Source organism: Ascaphus truei, chromosome 2 (genome assembly GCF_040206685.1).
Source record: "Ascaphus truei isolate aAscTru1 chromosome 2, aAscTru1.hap1, whole genome shotgun sequence".
Classification (NCBI taxonomy): domain Eukaryota; kingdom Metazoa; phylum Chordata; class Amphibia; order Anura; family Ascaphidae; genus Ascaphus; species Ascaphus truei.
The window spans coordinates 205,316,268-205,327,866 of record NC_134484.1 but is presented as its reverse complement, the minus strand read 5'-3'; positions in this window follow the sequence as shown (position 1 = coordinate 205,327,866).

Here is an 11,599-nt window from a genome sequence, read left to right as displayed (position 1 = left end):
ATGTCAAATAAACATTTTAATTCTTTGGCATTATTATCGATTTAAAACGCTACTGCTCAAAACGTTGAAATGGCAGAAAATATGAAAGTTTTTGCCAACATCAAAGCCAGAAAAAAAAAATGTTTAAGTCATAAACAAACTCTTATCTTTATCTTAAACTAGCTGATATACCCGGCGTTGCCCGGGAGTACATTTTCCCGCTCCCCCTCTGTCTCCGCTCCCCTCCCCCGTTCCTAGCTTTATTTGCCCCCCCCTTCCCAGCTCGGTTCCCCCCCGGGACACTTTACATCAGTCTTTCCCCCCTGCACCAGATGGCACTCTCCCCCCCCCGAGCCCCCCTGCACCCCACATCACTCTCCCCCCCTGTACCCCACATCACTCTCCCCCCCCCTGCACCCCACATCATTCTCTCCCCCCCTGCACCCCACATCACTCTCTACCCCCCTGCACCCCACATCACTCTCTCCCCCCCCCCTGCACCCCACATCACTCTCTCCCCCCCCTGCACCCCACATCACTCTCTCCCCCCCTGCACCCCACATCACTCTCTCCCCCCCTGCACCCCACATCACTCTCTCCCCCCCTGCACCCCACATCACTCTCTCCCCCCCTGCACCCCACATCACTCTCTCCCCCCCCTGCACCCCACATCACTCTCTCCCCCCCCTGCACCCCACATCACTCTCTCCCCCCCTGCACCCCACATCACTCTCTCCCCCCCCTGCACCCCACATCACTCTCCCCCCCTGCACCCCACATCACTCTCCCCCCCTGCACCCCACATCACTCTCCCCCCCCTGCACCCCACATCACTCTCCCCCCCCTGCACCCCACATCACTCTCCCCCCCCTGCACCCCACATCATTCTGCCCCCCCTGCACCCCACATCACTCCCCCCTCCCCCTGCGGCCCTCATCACTCTCCCTCCCCAGTCCCCGGTGGTTGTCCCCCCCCGTCCCCTGCGCTCGTTTTCCCACCCCCCTCTCTGCGGCGCTGGGGTCACCCTGTCCCCGGCACTCCTTCCCCCTCCCCTCGCCCCCCCCGGTCCCGCGGGGGTCTAGAAGGCGGCGCTCCGCAAATCTTCCCGATGCTTGTCCCCCCTCCCTCACCTCGGTCTCCGGCGCACGTGACCGTTCACCCACCTCACCCTGGTCGGCTGCGGTCGGCGTCCCATCCCGCGGGGTGAGGAGAACAGCAGAGTGGCTGTGTTCGTGTGGGGCGGCTGTGAGCGGTGAGTGGTGTGGGCTTAGCGTTATTCTGTCCCGGTGCTTGTACCCCCCCCCCTCACCTCGGTCCCCGGCACGAAGGGCCTGTGGGTAGGCCGTTAGTCAGAGGCTCCCCCGGCGCCACCCACCCCAAACACACCACCACAGCCCTCCTGCAGTGCTGGAGGCTGCACCGCGCTGGGGGAACCTGCGCACCCGCCCCCCGATTACGGCCGGAGCCCCCACCCGCCACGCGGGAGACACACGCTCCCACCCGAGCACACTTACCCTGGCGCCAAACCACCACCTGCATCGAGCGGGAGGGGATCAAGCGGCCGCCACAGCAGCCGCACCAACGGCTCCTAGTGATCACACTCTCCCCCATCAACCGCACAGGCCCAACCGGACAACAGGACTCCAGGTAAGGGACCCACCTTGCCGAATTATTTCGGGCACAGGGAGAGGGAGGGTGGGGAGTGTGTGGAAGTTGAGGTGCTGTGTGTGTGTGTGTGGGTGTGTGTGTGGGTGTGTGTGTGTGTGTGGACCTTTGGCCCGTCACTCCGCCTCAGGCCAATGAGAGGTGTGCGGGGGCGGGCGGGCCAAGGGACCACTGAGATTGCTGCTAGGGACAGTGCAGACAGAGAAACATACAATGCTTTCAGAAATATATAGTAAGATAACATTTTTATACACACTTTATTTTGTAATCTTCAGTAGTGTACGTACTAATGTGTTCAAAGAGAAGACAAAACTATAATTACACAGCATTCAGCTTGGCTCTCTCGAAAAGGATATTTGCTACATTATACCCCTTACATCTTTATAATAATAATAATAACAATAATAATACATCTTGTGAGTTTTTTCCTCGTTATATTAAGTTTTTTGATCTGTAATTGCTGGGGGGGGGGGGGGGGGGGGTTGCCTGTTTAAAATACATTTGATAAAACACAGTCCTGGCACAAATACAGGAGATCTTGTTGGACAATGTCTGTGAAAGATTGTGATGTGCTTTCCTCTCCCCTTTGCTGGTGTTGCTGTAGCAGCAGTAGCACGAGGAGAGTGTATTGCTACTGTGCTTCAGGCTCCTGTGCACAGAGCAGCCGGGACACAGTAATAATTGGCTATGAGTGCGCAGAGAGTTCTGTCCCTTCCGGCTCTGTGGGGTAGATGGGAAAGAGCATGTCCAAGAGGCTGAGGCTACAGATTGGGGAAGCGGAGATGAAGAGTGCCTTCAGAAACCCCTACCTGGACTACTGCCACCATTTGTGAGCGAGCACACAAACCGCAGGAAATGTAAAAATGTGACCTGGCTGCGAAACGGAGTGTACTGTGTTCGTGCACAGACACAAATCGCGGTGGCTACCACCACGCGAGGTGCCCTGTGACTGGGGAGACTGAAGACATTTAAAGAAGGCAGTGAGGTGACCTGCAGCGATAGTAGCGTGGTGAACTGTGGCGGTGAGTAGGTGCGTCAAATTTTGTGTCTGCTCAGGGCGCAAAAAAAAGTCTCGGACTAGAGGTTGGCAAAATCTTTCCATAAGTTTGCATATTTTGTATATTTACGGACAAGAAAAAGGTCACAAACCTGAAACTTGGGCAAAAGAAAGTACTTATTAGAGAGCTTTTTGATTTCAGAAGTTCTGATATTTCACACAAAAAGAGGACAAGGGGTTGACAAATCTAAAGCATGCATCCTAAAGAAATAACGTCCAACTAATTTTATAGCAAGCATGAGTATCATCAAAGTGGTGGAATAGAAAGGAAACGGTTTTAGGGATAAGCTACAGAGCAGTGGTTTAACTACTGCACGGGATGCCTGTGCACATCCCGGAAGGGCCCCAAAGGGAGTTGGGACCCCCCCTCTGGGCTCTATGAACCCCCTTACCCCCCCCAAGCAGTTAAGAGTCCCTGTGCTCTTCCCCACAGCAATTAAACCGATTGCCGGAGGAGAGAGAGAGAGAGAAGGGCCTATGTAAAAGCTATGATTGTTCCAGGTACTTCCAAGTGTCACCAACATTTTTATTTTATTTTCACTCAAGTTAAAATAAAGGAATGGAAGAAATAGGCACAAGTTTTCCAGAAATTAAAACTTTAATCATAAAAAGTACTGTATGTCCAACAAGATGTACAAACAAGACATTTAAAGTATTAAAAAAAAAAAAAAGGGCTCTCTTACACATGCAAGTAAAAACAAAAATCATGAAAACTGGAAAATACCCATTTACAAAAGGATATTTTTTGCCTTTGGCGTTTTAAAGTATTTTCCTTTACACAGTCTCCTGGGAGATTCAGCTCTTTATCAACCAGACAGTCAAAATCAGATTAAGAACGTCATAAAAAACAAATAAAAAAAACATACGGATTATTAGTTGAGAAGGGCCAAGAAGCATGGCATCCTTGCAAACTGGTAACACACAAGGGTAGTTTAAACTGCACCAGAAGAGACACTGCAGAGCTTGATGACCATAATTCGGTTATTTGGCTGCCGTCAGGCAAAAGTAACGATTTTATTTATTTGAGAATAAGTGCAAATTAAATTTCTTAGGGGTCTCCAAATGATTGACAAATGCTCAACCAAGTGTCTTCCTTACCCTGAGCCCACACTCCTTCTCAGAGAGCCAATATAGATGAGGGGAGGACTGTGTGCACAAAAAAAGGAAACCCCTCTGAAATCTTACTGTAGCTTCTATACAAACTAAAAAAAAATAAATAAGGATTTAAAAATACTTATAGGTGGCAGATGTTATAATTTTTTTTTTAAATAAACACACATGTAACCCCTTAAACATGCAACTGTGCCATTAGTACACATTTGTCATAGGATCCTTTATGGAACAAACAATATTCCATATCCTCTATTTTAGCTGTCCCTTCAAATAACAGAGCAAATTAAATTTTTATATGGTAGATGCCATCTTCAAAGAGATCTGCAACAATCTACGTACACGGACACTGCATTTTCAGTAGCACAACAGGCAAAAAAATCATTACAAATAATTCTTGACATGGCAAAATCCAGAACCTCACAAATGTTTTCCAGGTACTAGAAATAATTATACTGAAGCATCTGCAATTTTTGAATTACAATCCTCTGAAAATGTTGCTTTTAAAATAGACCATGCTGTTTTGTGACCGTTTAATAAAATCACAATTTATTATATTTAAGAAGAAAAAAAAACACATTGAAATATGTTTCATGTCATTTAATGGCCATCCTGCAGTGTTCTTCCATCAGTACTGCTTGGGTGTCCACCAACTTAATCGCTTAATTTCAAAACTGTTTTGCTCCCAGGCCAAGAACATCAAATTTTTATTTTTTATTTTTTTGTAGTTTGTGTTAAATGTAACAGTGCCTTCTTCATGCCTCCATCTGAATTCCATATGCATTTTAACATTTAGTTTTAACACTGGGAAGGAGTCCCACTAGGAATCATGTGGAGCACAGCTGAAGCCCAAAGGCGGTCTTTGCTTTACTTTATTCTGACTACATTTTAGATATCCAGCAGATGGTGCATGTATGGACCTGAATCAAGAGCAGTTTTGCTCTTCTCATATTCCAGGCATTCAGAAACGAAATTAAATGACCTATTAATACCAGTTAAGAGGCCAGTAGATAATGGGACAATCCAAAAAGCCAGGACTAAACCTGTGGTCTCTAGATGCAGTGACACTTCCATATTAGGAATATGCATTTACGCAAAAAGCACTCAGTCATGTAAAACGAATGTACAATATTTAGCATTTGTTATACATTTTAAAAAAGGCAATCGAAGCCGGAATTTTTATTAAATACACGATTGAAACAAGGCGTCCCTGGAGCTGAACCCCATTCATTTCAGTTCTGGAGGTACTTACCTCCGTAGTAGGTGCCTGTAGCGACTCCAGGGTTCACCAAGTCTGCTTTTCAAAGGTCCCAGGCCCTGCGGTCCAATAGGAAGCCATGATGTCACCCAGTGCGGCTTCCTATTGGCCAATGTGATGAGACAGCTGAAAACTGCACACAGATACCGGCACACCCCTTGGGAGGTATGTATCTGTGGAAGCAGGGTGTCCCTTGAGCTGAAATGAATGGGGTTCAGCTCTGGAGACACCCTGCTTCAAACCTGTATTATAAAATGGTTTTGATTGCTCCTTGATATTTATTGATAGCTTTCAAGATTTAATTCTAAAAACTGCTGCAAACATTGTGTCAATTGATCTACAGTATAATAAACAGTGTGGCCATGCTAAAACAATGGAACATTAGCAAAAAGCAAAGAATGCAACTAAAAGTGCCAAAGTTGCAGTGATTACTATGCATTGAGGTTTTTTGACAACTGTAACCATTTTTTTAAAAGCTCCACTTTTAACCTCATTTCTTCAAAGAGTAAAATGATTAGAGTAAAGAAGGATTAGAACTGAGCGGTCAGCCCGAGTTCAAACGCACTTTTTTTCAGCTCCAGGGATCCCCCGGTTGCTATAATGCTTACCAATAAAGAGTTACCGGTATTACTTCCTGTATTTTAACGTGGATTTGAATGGTTGTCAAAGAAGGAAGTCACAACAGATGTGGCTACCTATTGGCATGAGAGTTGGCAGCCATTTTGTTTCCCCCAGGAGAGATTTAAATCTGGTAACTTCCCCGATAAGCATCTTGAGAACTAGGTGGGGTAGTGGAGGGTTCGGCTTTAAATGGGAACCTCAGTATGTGGGATAACAATGGAATATACAGATATAGCCAACGTTACTAGAGCGAGCACGAGAAACAAACCAGAGAGCTGTACAGTATGTACTGTAATGTAGCATAAAAAGCTTGTATTCACGATTTAACTATTCTGCCAAATCCCTCCACGTACTGTTTTCTTAGAAGAAAGCAAGTTTAAAAGTGCAAACCAAACTACACACATTAAATATATAGTGATAACCCAATACCACAGCAAAGGTGTACAAATGTGTATATAGGTAAGCCCCCCCAATACCAGACGCTGTGGATACAAAACCGTTTCCAAAATACGTTCAAAGAGAAGATACAAATGTCAAGAATTAGCGCAAAGTGGACATGTAATTAAAAACAAACTTCATGATGAAATTACCAGTGCCGAGATAAATTAATTACAATTGTACCCACTCAGAGAGGACTAACAATACCTTCTGTGGTGATTCACTATGGGTCTAGGGTGCTCTTCTCAGTGCACCATTACTCAGAAGATGAAAACAAAATGGCAACAATATAGCTTAGGAAATGCAGAGATGCACTGGACTGGACCAATAAAAAATTACAAATATGCAGTTTGCCAGGACTGGGATCCATAAAGGATTGAAGAATCCCCATATTCTGCATCCTCAATTCAGACAATACAAACTGCACATGGCCACTTATTAAAAGAGGGAGTACATTTCAACTACATTATAGCATATATTTCACTTCCTATACATGCATAAACTCATTTGCTACGCTAATTATTACACAAAGAAAGATTCATGATTTTAGGTTAGCACTTCTAGAAATAACTTGGTAAGCATAGTTTCTGGGTATTGTTCCAAGAGCCCAATACTTTGACCAGATAAACTTTAGTCTTCTACAGATCTGAGCGATGTTATTTGCTGTGTTCCACAGGTAAAAATGACACACAGGGCTTATTCAATAAAGTACAATAGCGCCAATTCGGCACTACCGCATGGAAAGACCCATTGACTTGAATAGGACGTTGTGTGGTAGTGCCGAGTCATCACTATTGAACTGTACTGTATTGAATAAATGTTCAAGGCAATGTATATGTAAATATCAGACCGCTGGCATGGAAAGGACCTACAGTATTTTCGCTGTGTTTAACCACAAAGAAGAGCTGCAGATCCAGAACTACTGAATGTACATGAAAATACATTTTTGGAAAGCAAACACGGAATCTCATGAGACATTAAAAAACTGTCAACATTGTTCAGTAATGGGTCACAGACATCTGGTAGGGGAGTCCAAATGTATTCTGGCTGCAAAACTCAAGCAAAAAATAAATGTAAAAAAAAAACAGATTTATCCAAAGGAGAAAATGTCATTGCTTTCAGATTCCTATTCTTTGAAAAATCTGTTTTGTGTTTTGCTTCAATATTGCAGCCAGGAAGCTTTAGAGATCACCAAAAATGTGATTGTCTCAATGGTCATTGGAAGTTAAAATAACTAATTAAAAAGACATTATTTTTTTATAGAATAGTGTTGCTGTTCAAGACGTGAGAATGCATTATTCCCTGCAACCCAGTGATAGATGCACTTATCCGATAAGTCTGCCCTCTTTGTGCAGTCAAATTTTGGCTCTTAAAAAAAAAAAAAAAAAAAATTCTTTCAGTTTGCAATTGTAGCTGCAATTTTCACTTTGTATATGGGATATATGCACACAAAGTAAAAAAAAAAGTAGTTTTTTTTTTTGTAATATATTTCGTTGTTGTATTAGTTGATACTTACTGCATGTTCACCCACTCCCACTTTTATGCCTTTTAATTATTAATGGGATCCTTGGACAGCCATACATGTCCTGGGGAGCAGATCTTCACTGATCGATCATCTTAGAGATACAGTAATTGCATTGCTGTAAAATTTAAGGAATTGCTGTATTAAAACAAAAAATGGGCAAGAGGAAATGTCCCTTTAAGATAGGCATATGTATGAACTACACCTTCCCAACATGTTAAACTCTCGTCATTGTACTGTAAAATAGCCGACCATTGTCAGAGCAATAATCTTTAAGGTGTGCTTCTGCTTAAGGTTTTATTTTGTCCTAGGTGGCAAGTTAAAGTTATTTACCTCCGTATGTCATGCCGGTAAACAGCAGGGCGAGCAATATGGCTGTTAAACAGGTCTGGTGTAACAGTACCTTTAATCATGCTGGTGATAACGTCAGAACCTATAAAGATAAGCATCTCTAGAAGCAGTGCATCCCCGGAAAGGAAATTGACATAGTTTTGCTCCGGTGATCCCCGCTACATACCCTAATGCTTCTTTAAGTATTCCACCTTGATACTTCATTGGCTCAAACAAAGTTCATAGATGTTCTGTACAAGCTGCAGTTTTGCCATCTTACAAAAAAACTGCATTCATGATAATCCAGTGCAAAAAAAATAGTTCTGTAGCATGCATAATTATATGACAAATCTAATACCTAAATAACAAACAACAAGCGCTAATCTACAAAAACATATATAAAAACCAATAAGGTAACTTGTGTCTAACGCCAAAACTTAACTGTGACCTATTATAAAGGGTGACAGATAGTTGAAGCAGAAAGAATGGCTGCCCAGGGGACTCCCAAACACAAGTACTCTCACTGTACTCTCTACAAATCACCACAAAAATGGAAAATAGTATCACCAGCCCCCAATGTCCTGGATATGGTCCAAACTTGGTTCCCAATCTGGGAAATTAATCCAATTTGCGCAATCCAGGCGTGATTCTTTCACTCTATCTCCTGTTATAAAATACAAAGGGAACACACCATTGCGCAGTAAACCAGGACTGTTAAGGGATTATTCTTGCAGACACTAAAAAATGCCTACTTACAAAATGACAACTTGATATATACGATGGATACAATCTGTGCTTTTGCCTGCGTCTCAGCAAAGGTTGTCGGAGGCCACAGCTGTTAGGCGCAAAGAGCTGATATGCTAGACCCTGCAAGGAGCAAAGATTTCAAGCTGCGAACTGCATTTTTTGTTATATGGCAGGACGTGGCACAATGTAAGTGTGTATTTGTTTTGATTAAAGTGTTATTTGCAGTACCGCACTATCCTTTTCCTCTGTTATTCTATCGGTGGGACTGTTCCGGTGTATGGTGTGCAATTACAAGAGGGAGGAGGTCAGATCAAATCAGGAGCATCACGTGGGGTGCGTGAAGGTCTGAGTGAAGACGCAGGCAAAAGCACAGATTGTATCCACCGTATATATAAAAGTTGTCATCTTGTAAGTAGGCATTTTTTGGTGTCTGCAAGAATACTCCCTTAACAGTCCTGGTTTACTGCGTAATTGTATGTTCCCTTTGCATTATAGAACAGGAGGAGATACAGAGTGAAAGAATCACGCCTGGATCGTGCAAATTGGATTAATTTCCCGGATTGGGAACCAAGTTTGGACCATATCCAGGACATTGGGGACTGGTGATACTATTAACCATTCAACTTTTGGCGCCGGGGATGACTTTTTGTTTTTCTTTGTGATGCATAATTATATGTACAAAGAAAATGAAAATATAATGGTGCTTGAGACAATGCATGGCCAGATCCCACCAAAGCCTGGCTATGAAAAACAAAATATAAAACACACAGTGTTGCACAGTTCAGGGTAGCAGCCCCCATTCCCAATACCATTTAGCCACTCTGCTCCTGTGCATCATACCCTATAAAAAAAAGTACCCAGTAAAGTATGCCACATCTTTCAAAAATATTTAAGTCTCAAGTTAAGAACAAATGTGCTTAGAATAACTTGTACTATGGTGTAATTGCCCTACAAAAGGTCCAATACGTAACATCATAAGAATATAAAAACCTTTAGAATATATAGGCAGTGATGAGATATAGACGCAGCAGACGTTATTGCACCTGTAGGCGCGCTCCTGCTGGTGAAAAGGTTCCTTTTCACAGCCAGCTGATTCATGACAATGGGCACTTATCCCATTGGTACTTTGTGCATATCTGCTAGCACACTTTTTTTTTTTTTTTAAAGCCAAAAGGAATCTACTGAACATATTTTATTTTTTAACATGTACAGATTCAAAACACAAACTAAATCTGTTACATACTTGAAATGTTTACTACATTACTGTATGTGTAGAAGTTTTAAAGATAAGATTGCTCATGTTTATCCCAGAAAGGCCCGAATCTGACAATATGCCTAAAACAATAGACAGCACTCTAAGTGGCTAATGTTAGATAATAAATGGTGCACCGTGGAACATGGAGGAACCCTATTTCCTCCACATAATCAGTAAACACAAAGCAATGTTCCCAGCACTCATAAATGACAATTGAAAAAGGAGTAAGTCAAATTAATTTAATCAAGAAAAGAACACAAACCCCCAAGGGGTGTAGGTCATACAGTGTACGTATGTATGTGAAAAGGGAGAGCGGGTGAAAGACGAAGGGTAGGAAAGGGAAAACTGCAGGGAGGTGGGAGAAGGGTAGGAGAGAGGGGGGAGGTGCAAACAAAATGGCGATGCAGGGGAAGGGGGGCAACGTTTCAGGGTCAAGACCCCTTCAGGGCCGTTGCCAAAGGGCAAGAAAGATGTCCAATGGTACTGCCCTTTTAACACTGTTTAAAACTCCCTATGCAAGTGAAAAAAAGTCAATAATGTCAATCCAAAAGGAGAAGTGAAATAAATGAGTCCAGCACCTCAGAGAGAATACGAAGGGATATAGAGCTCCTGAATTATGCTCAGTGTAAGCCTGACTAGGTAAAAGGGTGAGCTCAAAAATCCCAGATAGAACTCCTTACAATATCCTTAGAAGATGCACATTAGGATAAATGGATATATGGTACAAGCCAAAGGGAAATATGGAAATTGGCACAGACACCAAGTCTAGACACCAAGTCTCTACTGACCAGTATCAGTCCACAGTGCAGCTGGGATATTTCTCTATGCTTGCTGGAGTCCCTCCCTCCGCCGTTTAGTGGCGTTCCTCCTGCTCACTCTCTCCGTTGTGGGTGAATCAGGTGCTAAACTAGCAGGACACAGAAACATCCCAGCTGCACTGTGGACTAATCTAGTCAGTAGAGAGCATTTCTAGACTTGGGGTCTGTGCCATTTCAAAATTGATGTTTTTTCACTATCGCATAGGGAGTTTTAAAGAGGGTGAAAAGGGAAGTACCATTGGACATCTTTCATGCCCTTTGGGAACGGGCCTGAAGGGGTCTTAACTCAGAAATGTTGCCCCCCTTCCCCTTCTTTGTCATTTTGTTTGCACCTCCCTCACCCCCCCCCCCCTCTCTCTACCCTTCACCCACATCCCTGGAGTTTTCCCTTTCATACCCTTCCGTTGTTTATTAAATTAATTTGGCTTACTCCTTTTCAATTGTCATTTATGAGTGCTGGGAACATTGTTGTGTTTACTGACAAATATACCTAGCATAACATTTAGGGGGGGGTGCGGGGGGAGAAAAGGGTTTTTTAACTTTAGTAGAGATCAGGTCAATATATTTTAAGAAAACATTTATAAAATATTTAAATGACTTCTTACCAGTTTGCGTATGCTACCACCAGAAGGTATAATCAGTGTTTCAAATAGACATAAGTATTAATATACACCAAATTGCCTATGGCTTTGCTTTTTAATTGGAATTCCATTGATTTGTTAAAAAAAAAAAAAAAAAACCCCACAAACTACTTAAAGTGGCGTTCATTTCAGCGCCGGGGACCGATTGCTTCCCGTTA